The sequence below is a fragment of the Bactrocera neohumeralis genome, chromosome 5, assembly GCF_024586455.1.
Source record: "Bactrocera neohumeralis isolate Rockhampton chromosome 5, APGP_CSIRO_Bneo_wtdbg2-racon-allhic-juicebox.fasta_v2, whole genome shotgun sequence".
NCBI classification, from domain to species: Eukaryota; Metazoa; Arthropoda; class Insecta; order Diptera; family Tephritidae; genus Bactrocera; species Bactrocera neohumeralis.
This window is the reverse complement of record NC_065922.1, coordinates 65,718,219-65,746,014: the sequence shown is the minus strand read 5'-3', so window position 1 is coordinate 65,746,014 and position 27,796 is coordinate 65,718,219. Positions and strand designations below refer to the sequence as shown.

General features: G+C 39.1%; 2 long non-coding RNA genes across 2 annotated transcripts; both read right to left on the bottom strand.

Moving 5' to 3' along the window:
* Positions 1-23,127: 23,127 nt before the first annotated feature.
* LOC126759028 (uncharacterized) lies at positions 23,128-23,529 on the bottom strand. The gene is made up of 2 exons (XR_007666942.1): positions 23,459-23,529; positions 23,128-23,399 (listed from the first exon to the last, which is right to left on the bottom strand). It is a non-coding gene; the product is annotated as an uncharacterized LOC126759028 (long non-coding RNA).
* A 2,256-nt stretch (positions 23,530-25,785) lies between these two features.
* LOC126758749 (uncharacterized) lies at positions 25,786-26,212 on the bottom strand. The gene is made up of 2 exons (XR_007666879.1): positions 26,150-26,212; positions 25,786-26,090 (listed from the first exon to the last, which is right to left on the bottom strand). It is a non-coding gene; the product is annotated as an uncharacterized LOC126758749 (long non-coding RNA).
* Positions 26,213-27,796: the final 1,584 nt, after the last annotated feature.

Below are 27,796 nucleotides of genomic sequence, written 5' to 3'. Positions count from 1 at the left end.
CAGAAAGACGCTTCTAGCGTGAGACGGTGCAGGCAGGCGAGGCGCAAAAGTGAAAGGCAAAGAAAAATCAGCTCAAATTGCCATATATCTTTATTGGGGGCGGCGTAGCGAGAGCTTAAGAGCCCAAAAACGGCAAGGAGTAGTGCAAGGTAAGGAATAACGAAGTTGCTGAGTTGTGTTGAAGGTGAGCGCAGACGGATGTAAACATGTCAACTGCGGAAACTTTACGCCGCAGACGTTGGTAAAGCGACGCTGCGACAAATGAACTTAAAAGGAGCAGCCGAAAGCCTGATTGAAAGCAAGCACTAACAAAAAGGTAGTCAGTTTCGAAACTAAATAAATAAAGTCAACGGCGCACACTTTAGAAATGCGAGGAGAGAAATATTTAATGGATATAGTAAGTATTTACAATATTTTCTTTAAAGTTAGAGAATGTCTTTAAAAATATTGGCATTGCTGAACTGTTGCACTTTAACTTGTTTGCTGTAAGGTAGATTTTTCGAGAGAAAAGTTCTGCGAAAGATTTATGGTCCTTTGCGCGTTGGCCACGGCGAATATCGCATTCGATGGAACGATGAGCTGTACGAGATATACGACGACATTGACATAGTTCAGCGAATTAAAAGACAGCGGCTCAGGACGAAAACACTCCAGCTCTGAAAGTATGCGACGCAGTACCCGCCGGGGGAAGCAGAGGAAGAGGAAGACCTCCACTCCGTTTGAAAGACCAGGTGGAGAAGGAGCTGGCTACATTTGGAATCTTCAGTTGGCGTCAAAAACTGAAAAGTAAGAACGACTAGCGCGCTGTTGTTAACTCGACTCGCGTAAGCGGTGTCTACGCCAATAAAAAAGAAGAAGAAGAAGGTAGATTTAGTGACAATATGCTGAGAGTCAGGTCGTCTACTCTACCAGACTGCATTAAGAAAGAGCTCAAAAGAAAAGATGAAAATAATCACTGCGAACTACAAATTTTTGGACTACATTAAGCGTAGCTTTTTTACAAGATACAAACTGAAAACGTTTCACAGGTAATCTTCAAAGACTCACTAAAGGCAAAGTACCCATGTATACTGGCAAATAATGCTGAGTGTCGCTAACAAAAAATTAGACTTTTCTCGACGTAAAACTGTCAATAATGCGACCTTGTAGCAAAAACCCCGAAGCACATTCTATATTTCTTGAATTTTCAGCAATCGGCAGAACGCCAGAGTTCAGAGTGTGTTCATAGTCCTATTATAATTTCTTTAATCTAGTCTTATCTCATATACATATACGAAAAAAATAGGAACACACGTTTTGAAGTCCTGCGCTTCTCGTAAACATTTCAAAGACCCTTATATGAAATGAAAACAACTTGAATTACTTGCAATTGGCTTCCTATTTAAGCCACAATTTATATAAATTTACTAATATTTGGAGAAAGATACGGTATGAAGGCATTATTACTTATATAAATGGTGATTCATTTCAAGGTTCCCTACTTTTTTAAAGAAAAAACTTAGAATGTGCTCAAAAGTTGATAACCTTTCCTTTATATGAAAGGTAGCATCTCATCATCATCAAGGACTCCAGAAGAAATTTGTGGATATATAATCTAAAATTTATCAACCTTTGTCGAATTTGAAATCGAATTTAAAGAGATTTAAGAGCTGCGAAAATCCAGAAAATAGTGTGGTTTGCTCGCCGGTGGAATTATCGATCCACGCTTCTTCAACAATGAGGCCGGGGGCGGGGCGTTACAGCGCCATTATAGCTGACTATTTGATGCCTGAAATTGAAAGTCGTGATCTCGGCGACATTTTGGTTTCAACAAGACAGCGCCACTTTCCACACAACGCACCAATTAATGGATTTATTGAGAGCACACTTCGGTGAGTAGATAATTTTACGTTTTGATTGTATGATATCACACCGTAAGACCTTTTCCAGTGGGAATATGTAAAGTCTAATAACTATGCGGACACTTCACTTCCGCTTCGCTTCAGGCCTTGGAGCTAAACATCACGTGTGTCTTTCTCAAGTTACCAGTCGAAATGCTCGAAGGAGTCATCGAAAATTGGACTCAACGGCTGGACCATCTGAGATTTAGCCACGGCCAACATTTGAAAAAGATAGAATAAATGCTAAAGAGTGTCCTTTCGTATGATAATAATAATACGCCATTAAATTTGCTGTTTCTGTGTTTTTTTCTTTAAAAAAGTAGAGAACCTCGATATCGGTCACCCCTATATCTATCCACTTAGCTTAGTTTTAGGTTATACGGTTGTACCGTTAGGTGAAAAAAACTATTATACTCTGTAACAGCATGTTTCACGGGTAAACAAATTATTGTAACCACTCATCTATTGATGATCGATTCGTCAATAAAATAAATAAATTGGTGCTTGAGAATCGACTATTAACAATCAGAGATCTTACTGGCGCCGTTAGTATATCGGAAGGATTAGTGAAAACCATTTTGAAAGATCATTGGGGCATAAGAAAGGTAAAAGCACGTTTTGTTTCAAAATCAACCAAAATGTCATGAAACGTATTATTACTGGCGTTGAGCTTTGGATCCCGGAAACCCGTAAACAAACGATCATTCGGCCGAATATCGTTGCAAAGGTGAGTCAATGTGAAAAAAGCACGTCAAAGCAGGTCAAAAATCAAGGTTATGTTGACAGGTTTGATTGATTATCGAGATGTGGTGCACTGTGAATTCCTTCCAACCGGCCAAACTGTCAACAAGGAATACTGTTTGAGTGTTATGCGTCGTTTGCGCGAAGCTATTCGCAAGAAGGCCAGTATTAGGGGCCTACAACTCTTGGTTTTTGCGAACTGAACGATTGGAAGTTCTTGTTTGGGAAACTTTTTTATTTGTGAAGAGTATTGCGGCTTCGGTGAAACTGAAGTTAACGTTTTTTTTTGTTTCTAACAGTAATTTATTGGATGATTTTAAATTATATTAAAAACAGTTAAACGCTGTTATGAAAAGCTCAAGACCGACTGTGCTACAATTATGAACCTAATAGGTCTCTGTATCGGCCTTCGCCACACCATCATCTCTTAGTGCTACCTTTTAAGCAGCTTCACACACCTCGTTATTACCGCAACCACTGATTTATAACTGTTTTCCAACGTTTATTGTGTTGTAAACATGCATACATAAATTGCTTACGAATGTCTAACGGTAATAACGATTTGAATGAATAATTGAAGTGTATGAATAATTTCGCTGAATGCAAGCAGTGAATGACGATCGCCAATGATTGAGCAAATTGTGCGGTATTATGGCGATGAATTCGCCGCATTGTGTGGACTCATACAATAGGATTATACACGTAAGGACACACGATGACATTCCAGCGATATATACATCTATGTATGTATGTATGTGTACGTACATTTGCCTGGCCGGTCGAGTATAGCAGACTAATAAATGTCAAAATTGAAATTGACAGCCAGTGACAAGTGCACAATGACACAACAACAACAGCAGGCAGAGCTACAACGGTTCCTATTGGACATATGCTAGCAGCACGTCAAATATGCCAACCCGCAGGCACACATACATACATATTGTACAACAAATTGTGAATTTATGCATGCAGCTGCCACATTGGGGCTCAACGGGGGTATGGGTAATAAAAATTTCGCAGACAACAAAAGCGGTCAGACACATTGATTTTTGCGTTTTTATGCTTTCCGCATTTGCCCGAATTGCACATATGTGTGCGTTTGTGTCCTGTACGTTGTACGTTGGTATGTGTTATGATTTCAATTTTATTCGTTTTTATTTTTGTGTACATATTTTCGGTGGGATTGTGGTTAAATTAGTTACGTACGTGATGTCATTACAGCACATCAGTCAGCCAGTCAGTCGGAATGGCTATAGGACCGGACAGTTTGACAGACAGTTTATTTGGTTGTTTGGTCGGTGGAAGCGGTGGAATATTTGACGTTGCTGTATAGGCTTGTTGAGAAGCTAATGATGGATTTTGGGGAATTAATTTATCATTCGATTGTGATGGGAAGCTTTATGAAAGCTTTTACGAAATAAGTTCTAAGGAGCTTTCAAAAGCTTAAAGCTTAAAAATCTGAAAATATAAAAAAACAGTTCAGAAATTAATATTTTCCAAAGAAAGAAGATACTTAAAGAAAAGCTCTCCCTTTTTAGCTTTTATCAAATGCTTTTCTATTTACTAAACATATGCACTATGGTTGTTTTGACAGATAATCAGACGATCTAAGGTTGTTGTGCTTTGTATCTCAGCAATCATTATATATCTTTGGTTCCTTGGCTCCTGTGCGTCTACCTGTTTCATCATAATCACCCGAAGGAAGCTGATCCCAGGCCGCGCCAACTGCTTTATACCTTTTTCACTCATAAAATCACGAACAAACAAGAAAAAAATTTTTGAAGTTCAAAATTTGTTATAAATGAGATTGATAACAGGTAGTAGGACCAAAAAAGTATTTACTTACGACGTTCGTCCTGTGGCGGGACACAGAATCATTCTGAAAGATGAAATCGTCGTGTTATTCCAAGATTTTTGTATACGCTTCAACGTTGATCTGTCCTTCAGTCGAATGAGTCAGTCAAATGAGTACCTCCATTATAACAAACACAACTCCAGAATATCCTGCTAACCGGCTGATGTACTTTGGCATTCTCCGCTCAGCCTTTCGTTCCACACATGGTGGATACCATCTTTTCCAAAAAACTTTAGATTAATCTGAGAAATCGATGTTTTACCAGAGTTCCATATACCAATTTTCTTACTTTTTCGTTTATATAAAACGCTATTTTTTCATTCATTGACTCAAAATTTTTTTGTTTTGCAGAACGTCGACTTTTGAAACATGACTCTCTGAGCTTCCGTCGACCGTTGAAGCATCCACTCAGCCCTTTTGCATCTAAAGTTATTATACTTAGATTTATCCGAGAAAATTATGGTTTACCACTGTTCCACCGAGGAATATTCCTACACCTTCGACTATAAAAAACCTTGTTTTCTCATTCATTGGCTCAAAAAAGGTTTGTTTTGTAGGACGTCAGCTGTTGAATCATGACTCTCTGAGTTTCCATCGAACTGTTGAAGCATTCACGAAAATCGGTTGCATCACTAAGTTACTTTTTCATGTCTGACGAGGATTTAATGCGGTTCTTTAGACAAGACCGTCGGATGAACCTATCTTGAGCGATTATGGCCTTTCTGATGCTACCAGACTTTACTCTTCGGGCAAGAGTATCTGGTTTTTTCACCATTATTATTAGTTATCTACCTAAAATGAATATCAAAGATAATCGAATCACATCAAAATGGTTTGAAGATTTGCAAGTAGAACCCAAAACCCTCTAAAACAATAGTTCCTTTAGTTTCTGCAGCTTTACACACATCAAAATATTTCGTAAGATTCTAGAGCTTTGAGTATATACAATATACTATATATATGGTACGTATTTTTCTTTAAAGGTATTCGCGTACATTTAAGGTCGATTTTTTAAACAAAATATTAAGAGTTTTAGTTTTATTCATAACCTTTCGTACCTGTGGCGACAAGTGAGGATAGAAATAAAGAAGCTTTGTTTAGAATAAACTAAGAGCAATGTCTCTAGATTAGTTTATGAAGTGAACGATTGAGAGTCATCGTTGGAGTTCAGAAACAGAAGCCGATGGAAATTTGAAATGAGTACGGTAAAATAGGAACCAACGAAGAGGGAACCGAACCGCTGTTGTCGGATCCCTGCTATTAGGTTCGGTGTCGGTATATCATGAAGCACATTCCTTTAAAACTTTGCTTAACCGTAGATAAAGAGTTGTGAAATATAAAAGAGAGTGGAGGTCGGGCACGATTCCTTATGGGCTTGCGAATTCTCCAAAGTGGTCCGATGCTCTGCAGAATTTTTTACGATTCAAATGTAGTAGTAGGGGGACATATGAAGACTATTGACATTCTATATACCTATGTATTTACATTATGAAATGTCAACCAAACAGATAGTCTTAAAAATGTGGCCCGCCGTTCCCACGACAGTCGGGTTTAAGTAACCGTAACGGATTTTTATCCGGCCAAGGATTGTCGACTCGGCACCATGCCTTGAAATTAGTTCAGAAATATTTTATGCCGCTACAACAACAACAACAATTCGCATTGTTTATCGCACAGCTTACATATTTTTTTCCAGTCAAACATTGTCAACTTGGCAGCATTTCTCAAATTATTTAGTGAATGCTTTTTCAAGTACCACAGCAAAAACGTTGATAAGTTTGGGTTTGAGCATAGGTGAAATCAGTAGTGATACCTTGGGTACTCGAAAAAGAGTGAACACCAGGGTTGACTGCCAGTTATTACATGCTATCGATACACCTTCTCTGTTATTTACCGTCGTAAATATTATTTCGCTTAACTCCATCTTGTTTTTGTGGTTTTCTCATTTTTATTATACTCAGTTGCTAGCGTAGTATTATTTTTATGTTCCAAAATATAAATTCATCATCAGTATGGGTGATTAGCCTTGTCTTAGTTTTGTAGGTTTTCTCAGAACACAAAATTAGCACCACTCTTATGGGAAAAAACTCTCTCGCAGAAGTAACGGGTTATGCAGATTGTTTTAGCTTCGGTACTCACTTTCGACCTAACAGAAGGCCCTGTTTTTAGTTAAGCTACTGCCGACATCGCAGTAAGATCATTTCATTACTGAGCCCCGCATTATCACCATATTTATGTAGTTGCTTTTTAGAACCGCCTTAGGATTACTTGATTCTTTCGTTTGAAAAATACTTCAAGACGTATTGCAAATCATATGGATTTGTTGACCGAATTTTTAGCTTCTGACTTTTAATGAAAATGCATATGGACCATCCTTTAGAATAATGTTGAAGTTCCAAATTTTCATTATTTTTCTGCCACAAAACTAGCAACACACCTACTAATCGTTAGTAAAACCGAAATCATTTGTCAATTTACCACATTTCAACCTGAATTTCTAACCTCCAAATCACATGTTGAATAATTTTTTTGCATTTTGTAACCACAAAAACAGGCTACGCCCGCATTATCATTGAAAATTTTATGTGCAACATTAAGTTATATTTACGGGTGGAATGAGTTGGACGTTGGTGAATCGAAAGCCATTGTTGATTGCATTAAAGCGAGCGCGACATTGCGAGGTCTACTTCAATCTAGGTATTATGTAAGGGAGTGTGTGTCTGCGCTGCGCACATAATAATTTCCTGTTCAATGAGCAATTACAACTACACTGATAATCGCAGCTCCACAATAACACTAACAATAAGCGCACGCCCCAACTGATTTTATGCGCGTTCCTTTCAAATAAAGAAGTGGGGTTGTCAAGGGATTGATTTGTATTGCGTTGACACAGGAGTACTACCACATTGGCAAGTATTTTGTATTTATATATGTAAGTATAAAAGAATCCTCGAAGGAATACATGGCGCTCTAAGCAAATACACCCTTAGGCGGTGCTGTGGGGGGGCTGCTCTGGCCACTGTTGGGCTACACAAAGCTGGAGTTGGTCACATAGCTTAGTAGTCCAAGAAGTAGAGTTCGTTCTCTTTAGGATTTTATGTGGTATTTAACATTACATTGCCCATTTTTAATAGGAGGTGAGATAAATGAAAAATATCTGGTCTTCTTACAGTCTTAAGTCGGAGCATTTTGATATAGTCTTACTATTCTTGCTGCGTCAATTTTTTCTTAAAATGATACGCAAATCATCTCTTCTGACCTGAACGAGGTCAATTAATTCTTGGAAATGTTTGCTTTCCGCAGAAAAGCTATGTTTTTCAAATATGTTCTGAACAAATATTTCCTTACTAATGATAAAAATATCTAATAACACGTGCTGATGGAAAGGAAATAATCAAGTAACCTTTCTCTTAAACATGCAACGATATAGCATAAAACAGATTTTTATCCAGAGAACAGCTCTTTGACTATACATTTTTTAAACCTGATGAAAAGCTTTAGAGAGGTCTTTATAAAAGCTAGGTACCAGCACTGAATTGAAGACCGCTTGCTTATAGAGTAGTCTGGCTCATAATTTTATGAAAATCGTATTTTGGAAAACTTTTTGTTTCACGTGTTTTGAACACTTTGCTTAGAAGTATTTACTGACTTCCTACACATTTCGTTTTTAAATTTACTTTCGTGTTTCCTTTCATGTTTGTTTTTAGGAAAAGAGCTTCAATTTGTTTCTTTCTGCCATACCAACTCGGTGTTATGAACATCTTCGCCACACTACTTTCTGACGCCGTTCCAGTCTCGTTCAACCAGATCCGTTCATATTATGCCCAAGTAAACCCTCTTACGTTTGCCTTAATGCGGATAGGACTGGTTTTTCTATTAGTCTCTAAAAGAACTCCTACAGACATTGAAAATTATTTCCTAATTCCTACCGGGTAAGTTCATGTGAATACTCTGATTGAGTAGATTTGCGTCATGAAGACTGCGTTCAATTGATGCAATTTATCTGTGCAGTCTGTCTAGTGCCCCCTCTTCCATCGTCTTCATGACAAATTCATTAACTCCAGTTATGCTGCACTTCTGGTTGGTGTTTTACGAAATTGTTGGTAGTTCAATGAGCCCGTAATACATATAACACATCTTCGCGACAAATTCATATTCGCATTGTTGGAGAAAGATGGAAGCCTTGGAAGACCTTTAGTTATGATGATCTTTCTCAAATTTCAGACTTCAGTTGCACAGTTTCCTGTAATTATCCGAATAATTTATTTGACGGGGTTTTTGGTAAGTTTTTCTCAGTGCAGCATATTTAGGCCTCATCAATGACAAAATGGTAATATATTTATCAGAATCTGAAAGTGTATGTGAACGATGTCGTTAAAACCTGCAGACCTTTATAAAAGCTTTTTAATCCTTCCAAAACATCAGAGCTTTATTGAGTTCGTTTAAGCCCATAAAGCGAAATTATTTGAAAAGACGGGCATGGGGTACTTGCCTCAGGATATTAGTTATTCCAATCATCTGCTGTTGCACCCTCTAATAATTATTGACAGAGTTTTCAAAATAATTTCGGATCAACAGCAACTGTTGTATATCTTCGACGTTAATTTAACGAACGAAAGCATGGCTGGTGCTGGATTGTATTTGGGGAAAATACGAAAACTAATAAATGCACGCCCTGCTCATTTATGAGACTTCGATTACATAGGCCTCTGACTACTTCGATCAGTCAGTTTAAAGGGCATTCGCAACTTGAGGTCAAACTAATAAATTGGAAAGTATACGAACAAAGTGAACGAGGAAAATACTAAATATCTCCTGTCATCAAAGGAACAGTCGTCGCACTCGCGACTTGGCTCCCACGTCACTGTCAAAGCCATAACTTCGAAGTCGTAGATAAATTCTATCTTGGAACCAGCAATAACACCAACAATAAAGTCAGCCTCGAAATCCAACGCAGAATAACTCTCGCCAACAGATGCTACTTCGGACTGAGTAGGCAATTGAGAAGTAAAGTCCACTCTCGACGAACAAAGACCAAATTCTACAAGCCACTCATCATCCCCGTCCTGCTATATGGTGCAGAAGAATGGACGATGCCGACAACTGATGAGTCGACGTTACGAGTTTTCGAGTAAAAGATTCTGCGGAGGATTTATGGTCCTTATGGTTGGTAACGGCGAATACACCTGGCTACACTTGCAGTCTTCAATTGGCGTCGTACAGCGAAAAAGGAGAACAACTGGCGTCCTGTTGTAAACTCGGCTAAAACCGCGTTTACGGCATTAAAGAAGATCAAGATACGATGATGTAAGTTCAAAAGTTTCAAAGTAAGGTGTTTATGTCATCCCTCATTAAAGTCACGTTCTAGTACAGCAGGTCCTCCATTAAGCTGCTAGACAATCAGATCCGGCTTGTAGAACGATTTCGTAGTCGAATGAAGTTTCTCCATTAAACTTCAGCACGAACTTCTCATTTTGTTTATGTTAAAGATAAAATATAATCAAATCCGGGTTCGTAGCACGATTGCACAGGCTTATGAAGTCAACTCGTCGTGGCCTTAGTTTAAGAGAACAGTGTTAAGTTTCTCATCTGTGTCTCCCAAAACTTTGCTCGCATTTAACCTTTAAACGAAAGATCTGAAGTTCATTTCAAACGAAAATTTTCCACAGAAGTGCAATTCAAATTGGAAGTGTTATTAGAGACTAGGAATTTTTTCGAGCAGCAAATTTTCTATTTCCACAATAACCCACATGTACTTAGGTTGTTGCTTTTCCTACGCATTCATTGCTGTTGTTTTTGGCACACTTTACTATTGTTGCTTTTATTGTTGTGCAGTGGTGTTTCGGAAAGTGTTAAGCATTTCTTAACAAAATTTCTCACGTCCCAAATAATTACGAGCAGGGCACGTGATATGTGTGGCAAATAAGCGAAAGGGTGGGCGGCAAACTGTAAATATATACATACATACATATGTGGGTGTGTGAGTATATAAAGCAACAACTGCTAAGGCAGTGGTGTGAGCGTGTAAACCTTTGGAAGTGAGGGCAAACATGCCTATTTTGTAAATATTTGCAGCATTTATTAAAATGTGTACAGATGTACTTGCCACAAGGAGACAGCATGTCGTTCATAACTGTAGCAATGTGTTATATACTTTGTTACTGGCATAAAAATATCATATTGTGCTATAAAAATGGAAATTGTACGCTACTTGTTGATGTTTGAGGTTTGATGGGAGAAATTCTCTCTCGGCAAGTTGAGAAATACTTGAGTAATTATAATAATATGACACTAAAGGTTATATATATTACTTGCTTACGGTAAATTGTACTTACATATATTATATTTTGTTAGAATGATAGACAGAAGCCTATGGAACCGAGAGTCAATCGGTCAACATGCAAGGAACAATGAGAATATGGAGTAAGTCAGCGGATACTAGTTCATTTACGCTCTTAATTATCGTTGGAATAATGCTTCTTCTTTCCGGTTATAGAGAGAACATTAGTATTAACTAAGAAAGATACCAATATAACGGGTGTTTTTTGCGACGTGTGGTTTGAAATTACCGCTTTCAGGGTTTGATATTTTGACAACTGTTACTTGATTTATAATCAATTTGATTTCTCAATACATTATGAACACACTTAGGTTAGGTAAGGTAAATTAGCTGATTTATTGTGAATACACAAATAATTGCATTTGAACTGCTAAAGACGCTTGTCCGCTATGCGATGATAGATATGGATCAAAAAGATTTTCGCATATTGGCCAAACGTCTAGAGCCTGCCACAAAGTTATTGAGGCGGCTAATAGCTACATCCAATACGTCGGGTTCGTAAGAAGTATGGCAGCCGATATGTTTCAACTTTAGCTTGGCGAAAGCTGGGCAGTGGAGAAGAAAGTGTCTAGATGTTTTCACCTCATCTTCCGCATTGTAATTTTGACAAGTTGCATGCTCCAGTAGCGTAGGTGCAGAAAGCTTTCGCAACCCCACAAGTGCTGCTTGCTGAGCCAGCGTTAAACAAATTCATTACCAAATTTTGTGGCATCGCATGCTGCGTTCATACCTACATTGTATGAACGATTTTGCGGAGGGATTTTGGTTTGTGGACTTATAAATCCTACTTGTGCAGGAATTGAATACAAACGACCATCAAGCGCATCTCTCGTTTGGAGTATGGGTCCAAAACTAGATGACCACCGATCCCAATTTTCACAAGAAAGGTTTGTTTAACGATAAAGCTCACTTTTGGCCGCTACATCCTAAAAAGGGCACTGTTTGGTGTAATCTATCAGTCGAGGTTATTTCTGCGGCCATAATGTTACAGTTAATGTGTAGCGTTGTAGAGATATTATTAGTGACTTTTTCGTGCCTGAATTGGCGGATGTTGATGGCCTCGATGTTGATGACTCGTCTATAACCGTGTCTATTGCAATAAAGTATGTAAGTAAGTAAGGAAGTTACTGATGACCTTTGAGATCAACTATGTCATACAGCTAACGAGGCAATCAATTTATTAAAGGAAACTTTTGGTGAGCGCGTTATATTTCATCGAGGGCATATGGGGTTATGTTAAGTCTTTGTTTACCCCGATAAGCCCCAGACCTTTGATACGTTGAAAGCGAATATTCTGTGGGTTATTGCTGACATACGGTCCCTACTGCCGCAAAAAGTGGACTTCAGCTGGTATTTATATGTTTTTACGTCGCTTTCTGGTTTCAAACCATAATTTAACTGGGGCAAAAACTTCGGGAAGGTATGAGAGCTTAATGCTTATGTTTCATTATTCGTTGAGTTATGCTGAAGCTTTCAGGCAAATTAGTCACTAAATAAAACTGCATGCACTGTTATCATTATCTTTATTCCCCTATACGATACAGACTCAGGAAATTCTACTTAGTTTTCGAAGTCTCCTTAACCTCCATATCTTTATATATATATAAATCTTCTGCCCGTGTGTTTGTAATTGAACTGCTCCTAAACGGCTTAACCGATTTTGATGAAATTTTTTGTGTGTCTTCAAGGAGATTCGAGAATGGTTTAGATTCACAATTTGGTCCACTGGAAAATGTTTTTTAAATTAATTTTTCATTTTTAATCAATTGTTAATTTTGGAATGTTTGACCGATAGATTGCGCTATCATCGCAGTATCCAATATTCCAACCTTAAATTGGCGTAAACGTGCAATAAACAAAACGATGCCAAAGTAAAAGGCGACATCTGTAGACAAATTTTCATACCGTGGGCACAGTGTTCGTTATTAAGTAATAAATTGGGTGATTCAATACATCTATGGGTAGCTATAACATTTTTTTCATACCTGCTAACCATTGGAGGGGGTATCTTGACAGGCAATTTAAAATTGCAAAAGATCTGGCATAAAAAATAGCGACATGACTGAAGTGTGGATAAAAAGGTCTACTAAAATTTGAGATATCAGAAATTTTTTCGAAGCATTCCAAGACTGATGCCACAACCTTGCCAGCCGATTTTTTTTTGTCTTTCCACGCTTGAGAACCGTTTCTTAATATGCAGTCCACCAGGCTGACAATCGATTGGACTCGATTGATTTCACTGATGCACAGCCCAAATTCAATAGTACTTTTACCCCAAAAACCAATTTTTTCTTAACGCACGAAATGCTTTTTGATTCATTTTTGTTGCTTCACCAAAAATGCGATTATTCCTTAACTAATACTTATAATCTAACTAATAGAAATCATATAGATGGTATTAGTAGTACTATCTATGTATCAGCCACATAAAACATGGGCGCTTCCTCTAGTATATATATAAATATACATATATATTTTTGCTTATACAGTAAAGTTTTTTATTCCGTCGCTGTAAACAAACCGATTGAACCCACCAGGAGAGCTGTTCTCTCTATCCGACAAGTTTTTTGTTCCAAATCATGCAACTGGTTTGGATAGTTATTTCCATTTAGTTTATTTTCTTAAGTCCCCAAAGATCTTTTGAGGATCAGATAAAATACTGGGTACTACAGCGCAACCAATTTTTTGCTATTCCACTTAATCCAATACGAGTAGGTCTCTGTTCTTAAGGTTTCTTGGGTGACGTTTACATTAACGGCTTTTGTTTTTAAGTCTTATCTTTTTTGTACTATCGTGAATATGTAATACCTTTTTTATTGATATTTATCCGTCGTTAAATGTCGTCCTTTTTCCTTCACAGAAGAATACGCTAAGCGCATTAGAAGCCGGGTTTTGCAGTATACTTGAGAACCGGTCGTGTGGCTTGAACTGATATGCATTTCTTGCCGAAATAACTTCTAATCCAGTCTCTTGTGGGGAAAGTGGAATAAAAGCTTTAACCGCAGTGCCACTCTGTAGAATTTGATCGATTTTTTTAGTGAAAGTTTAATACAACAATCTCCTTGTATCCGAAGAACTATCTGGGCTGTCGCGGACGTTACAATTAATTTTCTGGTAGCACTTACACTAATCACAGCCAAGCTCCTTTTCGTCTTTTCACGTGAAATCGTTCTAAAAGGGCCGCTAATTTGTTGGCAGTTTGTGCTCTTTGCAATAACTCATTTTCTTCTGTCCTTCATAAACTTTAACTCTAACATTCACTTGCCGCTCAGTTTCAACTCGCTTGGGAGTAATTTTCGTTGCATTCGTTATGCAAGCTCACTTTTATTCTATTGCAACCGTCAAACTGTCAATCAATTGGCATTTCAATCGAGACATTTCGATTTCGCAATTTTCTGCGTCACACACACTTCCAAGCACGTTAATTCCCATTGGCCTGCCTGCCACTCATACACCAAGCAGCGTCTTCACTTAAGCGATACACGACAGTAAGGTCCTTTGAGCAGCCGAGGGTTGTTTGCACAAATAATACCCGCTTTATATCCGATTCTTACCTCTACCATATACTTATTATGTACTTTCGTGCATTAAAAGGTAATGCGATTGATACATGCCGCATTTTTTATGGGGAAAATGATCACATCGAAATTAAATTAAGCTTGGCTAATGCGTCGGTTTTTATCGCTGAGCTAAAATAAAATTGAATGAGCGCAAATCTTTGGCCACAAAGTTGGTATATACGTATGTATATTATTATTTTTTTATTGATGCGATGTAGAGGGATCTAAGGGGATTACATTAAAACAAGCGACAGCCGAAGCCAGGTCGAATTTTGTTAACTTCTTTCGTAAGTAAAACAGTTAAAACAGTTTTTACAGCAGCACAAATCAGCTAGAATTAAAAGGTCTAATAGACCTTAATCAGATATAAATTATTTTTGCATTAAATTAAAGGTTTCATTTGATAATAATAATAATAATTAGCATTATGACCCCTCTTATAGAGAACCTATCCCTTTTTGCAAGAAACTATTACAGTCGATTTTCTCAAGCTTCTTTTGATTATAATTTCTGACCAGTCATTCATTCGACATACACAGAACAGGTAGTAATCACTTGTTGCCAGTTCGGTCTAAAAGCTGGATGTATAAGAAACCCCTAACTAAGCTCCCGTAGTTTCTGGTAAGTTTCTATTAATGTGCGCGACCTGACGTTTTTCTACTGGCCTCTTTTATTGACCGAAGTTAACGGCTTCTGGGCGTTTGCTGCCTTCAGATGTCTCAATTATTGACAGTACATATCCGTATAGTGGTCCGAGTCGATGTTAGGACCTCGGAGCGTGCGCACGTCTAAGACACGATCTGGTTGGTGGCTTTTCGATCCTGAGACAATCAGATAGCTTGATGAATTTTTCTATGCTGGAATCTAGTACTACCGATGACCATATTTCGGGACCCAGCGAAGTCGATCAGCCTCAACCCATTTGGAGATGTTTCCTCGTGGATGCTGAATTTACCGACTATAGTGCCAAAGATACCATCTTTGCCCACCCTGGCGACACGATTTTGACATCGTGGCGGGGGCAGCTCTCATAGGTGCGCTCCAAGCGTTCATAGAAGGCATCTTTGGTCATACATCGTCCTTCTCTTCCGCCGTGGCGTGGGCGCAAATCTGCGATATGTTGAAGAACCTCGCTTTGATGCGGATTGTGGCTAGCTGTTCGTCCACCGGGTTGAATGACAGTACTCGGCGACGGAGTCTCTCTCCCACCACAAATCCCACTCCAAATTTGCGCTCTTTTATATGGCCACTGCAATAAATTCCACAAGGACCTACACGCCTTAGTCCTTGTCCCGTCCATGGCATTTCTTGAACGGCGGTGATGTCAGCTTTCACTCTAACGAGGACATCAACCAGCTGGGCAGCGGCACCTTCACAATTAAGGAACCGGACATTGCAGATGCATTGTCCTCAAGAGGGGTCTCTCATCCGAGGCTAATTGTGCTTTTTCATTGGTAGAGTTTCCTGGGTCCCAAACCCAGCGCACAACCCTGTGGAGGGATGTTTCGACTTCTCACTTTGGCTCGCCTTCAAACGGCTACCCAGAAGATACTTGGTCAAAGACCGGAAGTCGTGAGCTGCTTGAACCATATGTAAAATAATCCTTTCTGGCCACTCCCAACTGAATGGCAATCAGAAAACTTTTCTCACTTGCATGAACTTCTACATATGAGCCAGCTTGTGCTCCTTTACTCCACACACGACGGCGATTATTGCCAAATTTTAGAGTCGCAAGAAAATCATCAAGTCGCTAGCCGGCAACACATGGAGAAAATACAAAGAAACGTTGTTGGCAACATAAAAGGCAATCGGTCAGACGGCCCTTAACTACGTCGCACCAATATGGTTGCTTGGATGCAGAGAAACGCAGACGAGAAAGCTACAAACATGTCAGAACACTGCCTCGAACATCTGAACGGCGAAGACGGCATGCTGTCAGTTAAGGGGCATAATGAGCTCCTCTTCAAGCAGTTTTTGCTGGGTTGCTTTCGTAGAAATCATCACCGTTGGATGTCTTTGTTGACAAATTATATAATCCTTACCGGTAACCGTTAAAACACCGGAGGATGATGAGCTGATACAATATCTATGCGAAAGACCAGTCTTCTGCCGGATGAGATGGGACATTTTGCACTGCTCCCAATATTCCCATTTAAAATACATTGGGCAGCTAGGTCAGAAAAGAATCAGATATGTCACCAAATCCATGGAGTTAATGGAAAAGGCTTAAATTAGTTGCAACCCGGGAGCATAATGATGACCTAAGTGTGAAATTTTTGATATTACATATTATGTAATTATATCGCAATAATTCATTTCGCATGATTTCGTACATTTACCGTTATGACATACTGCTCCCTCTAAGTACTGTATATTTATGTACCATATTCGGGAGTTTTGCGAATGTCCCACAACCAATAAAACACCCTAAATCGGTAAGATTACAGATTTTGCAAAGCTTGCGATAGTTGCCACTAATTTAAGCACTGGGCGTTACAAATGTTCAATTCGCAAATCTGTTGCAAACAGGGACCAAACAGCAACAAATTCAAACAACAGTTAAAAGAGCGCAGATGCACTGTCCAAGGATGCAGGATAACGATATAGGGGAAGCAAAGCAATCGAAAACAAATGGTCGTCTACGTGATTTTACGAGAACATGCGGCATTACGTGCACTTTGTGGGTGGCTTACAAGCGATAAAAGGTGGTATAGGTGCCATGTTCGTTTAAATGGTGCAAAAGTTAACTGACGAATGGAAGGAAGAGCACGAAGAAAATAAATAAAATGTCTCCCACTACCTGTTATGGTACAGCATGTTCCTGCAGACGTTAACCGTAACTGATATCGAGCTTTGAACTTGTTTTCATGGTCGCCGGCAGCCGTAAAATACAGCTCTGCTTGCGACGCCTGAAATAAAGATTTCCGTAACAACAATTAAATACACGAAAAGTAATCAATTAATGGCAAATTCGTTTGCCACGAAATTGCGTCTAAAGAGCGTGAGAGAGCGTGAGTATTTCGGCTTGGTCTGAAAACTGTTAGACACATTTTTTTGTTGGAACGTGGAAGTTTTACGAATAACCAGCGTAAAGGATTAAGTAAACGTATTATTTGTTTTGTTTAGGAATTAATATTAAAGCTTTATGTCTTTGAGTTAGTCCTTCTTGAAGGACATAATCGAGCAAGAGTTCATTCGGAAGAAGTGTGGAGTAGGTCTCTAATAGCAGTTTGTGTTATCCCATCCGGCAGGGTGGCCTTTGTTTACAGCTTCAAGAACACCTACTCCACAATTCAGAGGAGCGATTGTTATAACCGCCGAAGAATAGTTTTATTAACACACGAAAATTCTATGAAAAGATGCGGCGACTAACAGAAGGTTTTGAGAAAGGAGCATACTTTTGTAGAAGTCACGGAGGTGATCTAGTGACCAGATGCCCAGATCATACTGAAATTATGGAGGGAACGCTGCTCCAGCTTGCTGAATGGCAGTGAAAGTATAACGCCAAGAGAAAGCGAACCCGATTCCCCAATCGATGACGATGAAGCAGACGTTCCATTGCCCAACCGAGCTATTCAAAAACGGCGGCGAAGAACTGTTAAGCAGCGTGCATCAGCTTTTTTGTAAAATATGGTCAGACGAAAGCATTCCCAATGATTGGAATTTAAGTGTGCCCAATCCACGAAAAGGGAGACCCCACAATCTCCATCAACTACCCTGGGATAAGTCTCCTCAACAACGCATATAAGGTTCTCTCGAGCGTACCGGCAACAAATTGATTGGACCTTATCAACAACCGACCAGATATTCACCAATCGCCAAATCTTGGAAAAGACCCGTGAAAAGAGAATCGACACACACCACCTCTTCGTCGATTTCAAAGCTGCTTTTGACAGCACGAAAAGGAGCTGATTTTATGCCGCGTTCGATACCAAACGAGGTTTCAGACAAGGCGACTCTCTATCGTGCGACTTCTTCAATCTGCTGCTGGAGACAATAATTCGAGCTGGAGAACTAAACCGAGAAGGTACAATCTTCTATAAGAGTGTACAGCTGCTGGCGTATGTCATTGGCCTCAACACCCACGCCGTCAGGTCTGCTTTCACCAGAATGGATAAGGCAGCGAAGTAAATAGGTCTGGTGGTGAACGAGGGCAAGACAAAATCTTCTATCATCAAATAAACAGTCGTCGTATTAGCGACTTGAATCCCACTTCACTGTTGACAGTCATAACTTTGAAGTCGTAGATAATTTCGTCTATTTTGGAATCAGTATTAACACTAACAACAATGTCAGTCTCGGAATCCAACGCAGAATATCTCTTGCCAAAAGATGCTACTTTGGGCTAAGCAGGCAATTGAGAAGTAAATGCCTCTCTCGACGAACAAAAACAAAACTCTATGAGTCACTCATTATTACCGTTATGCTAAAAAAGTGAAAAGAGATCTTCTACAGAAAGTTTTGCAGTAAAATCCGCGCCTTTAAGGGCGTTCCGAAACAGATTTATTAATTTTTGTATCATATTTCATATATTTAGAGCATGTTAGACTTCTGGAGGAATGCTTGGGCACATAAAGAAATAGTGCAATTGTAGCCACAGTTCAGTTAAGGACCACACTCATCAAATGGGTCGCAAGCTAACGGCAGACCCGCAGTGAGTGCAGACACATTACAATTAGGTCTGGAGGTACACCACTGCTTAAACTACCAGTACCCAGTTAAGGTTCAGGTCTATATTCCCAACTGGTTAACTGTGTGAATACGAAATCTTCATTGATCTTTGGCTTAAATAGGAACTAGATGTACTTCTAGCTCGGTTTCTCACATTCTCAAATCGTAATATAATGACGTCGGACAAACGGTCAAAACCTCTTGTCAACCTGATCACTTTGGCTTATCGATAACTTTATAACTGTGTCGATAAGTTATAGGTTATAAAAACAACCGTTGGAAGACAATTACTATAATACTATGATAACAGAGAGAGCATAATGGGTTGGAAATTTATACTAAATTTTTATAGAGAAAAAACAGTCGACCGGATTTTAGTTGTCCAAAGCGATCTAAATAAAATAAACCAATATATTATATATATTTTATCGAAAACTGGACAAAATTCAATCAAAATTTAATTAAATGTTTGGATCAGAAACTTGTCTTGAGATCGTGTTGGCGACGGCGACGGCGCCGGCCAAGAATGAAAATCAAAACGACGATGCAGCCAGTTTTGGGCTATCGAACTCTCGTTATCCCTACCAGAGGGCAAAAGATCTCTGTAGAGTTATAACGCAAGTAAAACCATTGGCCAGGCTGCACAAAGCACCTACATCGGAAATAGATCTGCATTCATAGTTATAAGGTACTACCGTAAAGAGTTCAAGTTGTCACGCCTACTTGCTTTGACTAGTAGATTCAAAATTATTTATCGTCTAATAACTTTTTCGCTATTAAAATGGCGCGTGTAAAAATCGTGCACAATTACTTTTAAGCAAAAAATCTGTCATTCAAATATATATTAATTATCTAAGTCACGATCCTCAACCTTATCAGGTAATTACTTTTTTAAATGTTACAACCCCACTGTATAAATAGGCATGGTAGTGCTACGTATGGTTAGTTTAGAACACCATGTTGCGGAAATTACTTTGTATCGCTTTTGTTACTTTCGGTAACTAAATACCTAGTCTTCCACCAACTATACTCGCGTTTACTAAACACTTTTCTTTACAGCCCTCTTGAGCTTCCATCAGGCAGCAGCTGATGAGACGACTGAAGCAGATGCGGCCGCAACCGAGGCAGCCGCTAATGATGCAGAGCAAGCAACTGAAGCAGACGAGTCCTCAACCGAGGAATCTGATTCAGATTCTGACGATGAAGTGTCTCGTATCGTAGACGGATTGGATTGGCCAACACTTATTGACCCGCTAGACATTCATGAAGCAGTACCCAATCTTTTGTGAACTTGATCGATTTAATTATATTACCCAAAATGTACCAACGACCCTTATAACATACGTAAATATATAAATAAAATCCTTCGCAACTTAATCAATTCATGTACAGAATAACAAATTATTGAAGCTTAACCCACGGGAACGGGGTAACTGGCCGCACCTACTGGTTTTATTCATGCCAGATGGAGTTTCAGTTTAATTTGAGCTGATGTATTCCTCAAGGCTTTTTAAAAGCCTTAAGAGCGGCTTAATATCTAATTACGATACTTCGCCTAGCCCCTTGAACTGCGAAACTTCTAGATATCCAAGACGAGTTCTTGCTAAGCCTGGACAGAAGCATGGCAGGTGTTCCAGCGTCTCTCTCATGCCTACTTCCCTGCACTTTCTGCATATATCGTTGTTACTTAGGCCCATTCGGCTCGCATGTGACCTGTCAGGCCAACAGCCGACCGGCCGTACTTTCGAGAGCGTCTGATTATATACCATGCGCGTTGTTCTTCGGTGCTCTTGCATATGATCTTTGCGATCCTGCATGGTCTTGAGGCATTCCTTCAAATCCTGATCCACCATACACTTCTTTCGGAAATTTCATTATGTGTTAGTTTAAGTGACTTGCGTATTTCTTGTACTGCTTCTCAACCACACCAGCTTTTTCGATTGCCGGAATACTTTTGTAGCTCGGAACCCCAGCAGTCAGCGTTGTACGTTTTAAGAGCTAGTCGAATGCTCTTGCGTCATCCACCTTCTTTTAGTTAGAAATCCATGCATTAAGATTCGGTTAGCTCAGAAAAGCAGAAATTTCAAGCGTGCATTATTCTCTAGTTTTTAGTGAACGTATTCGGTTTTATTCATTGGTATTTTACCGTTCACATTTATACTACTGTGTGTGTCGAAGGATTTGGAGATTTTTTTTTTTAGGTTGGTAGTACTGTCAGTCACATTTATGTCAAATTTCGTGTCAAAATATTTATTAGTGTTTGAGATACGTGTCGTTTTGTGAACTGCTAAAAGTGAGTTTTTCGTTTTTTGCGATGTCGAAATTTGTTGAGCAAAGAATTTGCATTAAATTTTGTTTACGGAATCAATTTTCTGCTGCGGATACGTTGAGGATGGTGCAGAAAGCCTTTGGTGATGAGGCTATGTCTAAAAAAAATGTTTACAAGAGGTATAGTGAGTTCCAAGCCGGCCGTGAACGTGTCGAAGACGAAGAGAGTCCAGGGCGACCATCAACCTCAACCGACGAAGCTCACGTTCAACAAATCAAAGATTTGGTGTTGAAAAATCGTCGATTAACAATTAGAGACCTTGCTAATGAAGTTGGCATATCGAAAGGCTCAGCCAATACCATTTTGAAAGATGTTTTGGTCCTCAAGCGCGTCAAAAGGCGTCGAAAAAAGGCGACCAGGGTGTCATGAAACGCATTATAACTGGCGATGAGACTTGGATCTATGCTTACGACCCCGAAACAACCAATCAATCGAGCGAATATCGTGCCAAAAGAGAGCCGAGACCAAAAAAATCGCGCCAAAGTCGCTCAAAAATCAAGGTCATGTTGACTGTTTTCTTCGATTATCGTGGTGTTGTGCATTATAAATTCCTTCCAACCGGTCAAACAGTCAACAAGGAATATTATTTGAACGTTATGCGTCGTTTGCGTCACGCTATCCGCCTAAAAAGGCGGGAATTGTGGAAAGACAGCTTTTGGTTTTTACACCACGATAATGCACCATCCCATACTGCCCTCGTAATTCGTGATCATTTCGCCAAATATTCAACCCATATCATTTCGCAACCACCATATTTAACTGATCTGGCGCCGTACGATTTCTGGCTGTTCACCAAGCTCAAAAGACCGCTCCGGGGACACCGTTTTTATACGATAGAGGAGATTCAAGCCGCAGCGAAGACGGAACTGAAGGCCATCCCGGAAAGTGACTACAACCAGTGTTTCGAAGATTAGAAAATCCGTTGGCATAAGTGCATTGCATCGGAAGGGGATTACTTTGAAGGGGATGAAATTGATTTGGAAGAATAAATAAATAATTTTCAAAATAAATACAATGTCACCTTACTTTTTTGGGCACAGTAGTATAATATTATCTATTTAAAAAATTCTCAATTATTTCGAGAAATAATTTGGAGATATAACATATTTCAGCAGATACTAAACCGAGCTGATATTAAACCGATTTTACTGCTAATACATGGACCTGACTAAATCGATATTGTCTAGTTAGATTCCAGCAAATATCGAACGACTGATATATTTTACATATTCGAATTATATTAAGTCGTTCGCATGATGCTTCATAAGTTCACTAGTACCAAACCAAGCCAGATAAGTATTTCTTCTATCTTGCACTCATTGAAGTTCAAAATAGATGTATTTGGGAATTGTGAATGTGATTATTATTAGAAGTCCATTCCATTATGTTTTCAGTCTCCCAAGATGATTTCCCGGACTTCATCCTTTTTAGTTCTCATTTAAATATTGCCTATACCATAATAAAAATATGTGTACCTATAATATATTTAAGCTCGATTTCGCAGTTACATTTGATTGCTGTTGTACGGACGTCCAGGCCGTCTAGGAACATGGATGAGCAGAAGGTTTGAACTTGGTTGGCAGCAACCAACATTCGTACCAAATATACGAACTAAGAGAAGTGCTAAGGTCCAAAACTTTTATTTCACAACCATTCTTTATTGGACGAAATAAGACTGGAGCCCTGTCCCTGCGGTCCCTCTGTCGCAAAGAAAGGCTCTTTAGTTCCCTTTAATTTAAACAAAAACAGACTTTTGTGACTACTCAAATATTTTTATTTGGCTTGTAAGTAACTATTTCGTCGAAAATTTTACACGTTATTGTGAAGAGTAAATCACATTTGACCAGCTTGAATCCACGTACTGCGCTGCAAGGCGGCTTTTAACGTCCACCAGGTAGCGGCAGAGCTCCGGCCAACGGAAGCAAAAGTCCGGGTAATGCAGCAGCGCCAGGCAAACCACCGGCTAGGCTACTCACAGCACCAAGTACTGGTTCAGGTCTACATTCGCCGCCATTTAGTAGAACTGTAAAGGATTTGAGTTGTTGTATTATTTGTATTTCAATATACCAGTACGACATTCACCTGCTATGACTAGTAGAGCGAAAATTATTTGACCAAGTAACGCCATCGCAAAAACTTCTAAAGAAATACAAGTATATTACTGTTTTTGGCCTTTCGTCGCGACTATTTATGCCCGTACGAGCGGACGAAGAAAAATCGCTTATAGCTAATTAATTTTGTTATCATTTCAGCGCGTGTAAAAATCGATTGAATATTTTTTTGTAATAAAAATCGATACCAATTATTTAAGCCACGATCTACGCGTTTATCAGGCTATTAAATTATTAAGTTGTTGCTAACACCCTCAACATATCAGACGAGTTCTAGGCTCGCATATGATGCCATTAGGTTGGGATCTGTCAATAAGCAAACAACCGTATTCCGGAAACTTGACGGTTTGTCTGAGATCCAGCTCCGACAATAAATTCCTGCCATCACTCCATTAGGTATTTTTATTCGTCTTTTTTAGTGTGACCTAAAACCTTCTCTTCCAAATAAAGCGTGAGGATGTGGGTTTTAATTCGTCCACCAAACCCTACCTATTGAGCAAAATCCAAAGGTCTTTGCAGAGAATTCATTTAATGCCGCCAATCTTGCAGCTGATTTCGCTGCATAATTCCACTAATATAGTATGTCGTTTGGTGGTAGACTAAGCAATATTGGCTTGACTACCGCTGCGTGACAGATGATAGACCCCACGTAGACCTTAGCATCTTCTTACATTCATATAGGGCACCATTGGCCTTTTCAATTCTCTCCTCCAAGCTGAATTTCCACATCAGTTTGCTATCCAAAATTACTTCCAGGTACAGTAGAGAACACCCTTTTAGGAGTTGCTGCTTGTGCTAATCTGAGCAATCTGTCTTTGTGCCCTTCCGCCGAAGTTCTCCTGCAAGTCAGTTGAGCTTTTATCCTTGCTATGATGGCAGGCTCTATCCGGAATGTTTCCAAACTGTTAACGATTGCGTTATTGGAGACATTTTTACTAAATGCTCCACTTATATCAAGAAAGGCGCCAGTGCGTTTTAATTATGCTCTAAAACTCTTTATACATATATACATATATTAAATGCTAGCGAGTGAAGAGCCGTCTCCGTTTATCTACCCCTCACAAAAAGGTGCATTCTACTTGTTCGCTCATAGAAACTTGTCTCTAATGTAGACGTCTGGAATTTTTCAAATGCCTTTAGAAGGAATGAGGTTAGACTAATTAATTTATATTCTTTCATTTTCCCGCCTTCGGTATGAATACGACGCCTGCCTCTCTTCATAGGATAAGTACATAGTTAGGTATTCAACATCCTACGTATATTGTTGCTACAGTACTAGCGCAGTTGATACATTCTGCATCAAAGCTTTAAAAATACTGATATGGACGGATTTAAACGGTTCGAAGCCACTGATTTCCTGCCTCTCCCTCACCTTTGTCTGGGAGTTTCAGTGTGGTAATTAGGGTCTCTCGTAGATCCTTTCACACCTCTCGCTTTTCTAGCTGGTTTTCGTAGTTATTGGTCGCATAGCGCTTTTTAAGACGAAGGTACACGTGCCATTCTCCAAAACTTTCTTACAATACATCTTCCGTCGACTTGTTTATTTAGAGGATGTAGTTTAGGCCACCATGTCCTTGCCGAAGTTTGTGGCTACAGAATCTTCTGTCAGCACATCCGAATTTTGTATTCTGAGCTGCCGCAGTGCATCCTACGGTTTTACTGTGCGTTGTATAAGAACCTTCGGATTGGACGGAATGCGGACTACGGTCTACTATTTTTGCCAGGTCAGCACCCTCCCACTCTTGGTTGATTGGAATAGTAAACTAACCTTGGTGCAGAGATCCCTCAGTTACAAAAAGATGGTCGTAAGATCCCTTCAATTTAAACCTAATCTGATATCCTAATCTGTTTTATTGAACTTTGAGCTCTTAGAGACCGTCACAACTTGATCGAAATGGAGTTGGAAAACATTAATATTTTTATTTTAAAGTACAAAAAAAGGAATCGGGTGATCCAGAAGAATTTCTATTCTTTTGAAACCTTCTCATCATGGTAGGTCCTTTAAAATTACGTTCGATCAAGACCTGAATGTAATATGTGTAAGTTCATATACACTCGGTTACATTTGATTGCAGCTGTTCAGACTTGCTTGGTACAAGAATGAGATAAGCGTTCCCAAATTGGATGACAACGACCAGCATCCGTGTGAAATAAGGAAGTTAAGAGCAATGCCAGGCGCATATGGAGCTTGTACTATATATCATCACCACACTTGTATGTATATTTCGAAATAAGAATGGAAATACAAATAATTAAATTCCACAAATAATTAAATTCCTTCAATTTAAAAAAGGGGAATTTTCGGACTTCACAATATGTTTATTGATATGCCATTAACAATTTCATCGAAAATTTTATACATTTTTGTAAAGTCCTTGTAAAGAGTTCTTCATCCTTGATCAGCTCCTTCAAATCACGTACTGCGCCGCAAGAGCACTTTCAACGCCCACCTAGTAAGCCGCCTAGTAGGGGTAGACCGCCAACGAGACCACCCACAGTACCAAGAACTCCGGATAACGCAGCACCGCCAGGTAAACCATTGACCAGGCCTCCCACAGCACCAAGTACGGGATCAGGTCTACATTCGCCGCCATTTAGTAGAGCTGTAAAGAGTTTTTGTGGTTATAATATTTGTATTTCAATATACCAGTACGACATCTACCTGCTACCACAAGTAGAGCACAAATTATTTGACCAAGTAACGCCATCTCCAAAACTGTTTGACATAAAATTTACTGTTGGTGTTTGCGCCTATTTAAGGGCCTTTGAGTGTGCGAAAATAATTCCCTAATATCTAATTATTATTATAATTATTTCAGCGTGTGTAAAAATCGTGCGAAATTTTTTCTAGAAAATAAAACGGTACTTCAAATCCATTTCAATTACCTAAGCCACGATCCACGTGCTTAGCGGGCCATTAAATTATTAAATTTTTACCAATTCCTCACTATATAAGCAAATTGAACGTAGCACAAACTGTCAAATTTGTAGATCATGTTGCGTAAATTGCTCTGTGTCACTTTAGTTTTTACTTTCGGTAACTGATTTGTCAATAAAGCTACTAAATTTTAATTCACTTAATTCATTAAACGCTTACCATTACAGCCTTTTTGAGTTTCCATCAGGTGGAAGCCGGTGATGATGCCGAGGCTACGACTGAAGCTTCCAAAGATGCAGCACCAGCAGCAGAAAAAGGAACATCGGGAGCAGGTGCCTCAAGCAGCGGTACGGCGACATCTTCAACTGAAAACAAAAGTCCATCGATTTTGGATTTAATTTTTAAACCTTTGCTGACGGTGCCAAAAAAATTCGTAAGCTCACTTAGCGGGTTATTTGCTGGTTAAAATGTATAGCTCTTTTTTTGATTGATTTAGATAAAATATATAATTGTCCAAGTAGGTTCCTGAGCTACTGAAAAAATAATAAATGCAATGAAATTAAACTTTTGATATCAATATTCAGCTTCGTTGCAATTACATATATTCCAAAACCTAACAAAAAAAAAATTCGACTGCACCGAAGCAATAATAACCTTAATAGTCGCATGTTTTTATCATAAAAGGCTATGAGAAGATCTTTATATCGATTTTGTTTGATCAGATTGTATGGCAGCAGCTGTACTTCTATTCTACAGTGGTCCGATAACAGCGATTCTGACTGAATGAGCATCTTCTTGAAGCAAAAAGATCGCGTACAAAATTTTAGAGCGGTATCTTAAAAACTGAGGCACTACCTCGTCGGACATGGCTAAATGGACTCAGTTTGTCTTGCTGATATTTTATAAATGACGTGTCGAACTTAATATGCGCTGTTAAGGGTATAAACAGAAGGTAACTAATGAGCACTTATTTGGTAATATATTCATAGATCATTTGTAGATCATTTGAGGTATAGTCGTGGTTTCCAGAGTTATTTTATGATATTCTTGAAACTACAAAGGAGCCTTTTGCAATACTTCTCAACTATTCAGTACTACTGAGAGCTGAAAAATAGTTTAATTCTGGGAATTTTTAATGAGCTTTGCTTGACATTAAGCGATTTTCTACATGTTACTAATGTTTGGGGACGACGACCGCTCTGCAACAAAGACACTGCCGTACTTTAACTAATCCAATGTAAATTTTGGTCTCCATAGCTCACAATAATGTTGCCTGTGAGCACTCGCCATGTAACAGCCTGTCCGACAGAGTAATCAATAAGAATTAAAGGTGTAATAAATACGAGTACGATAACCTCTGCGACTTATGAGTTTCAGCGTTCCTAGATGTCTGCATTTACAGGCACGTATTGGTACATTCTACCAGTGGCG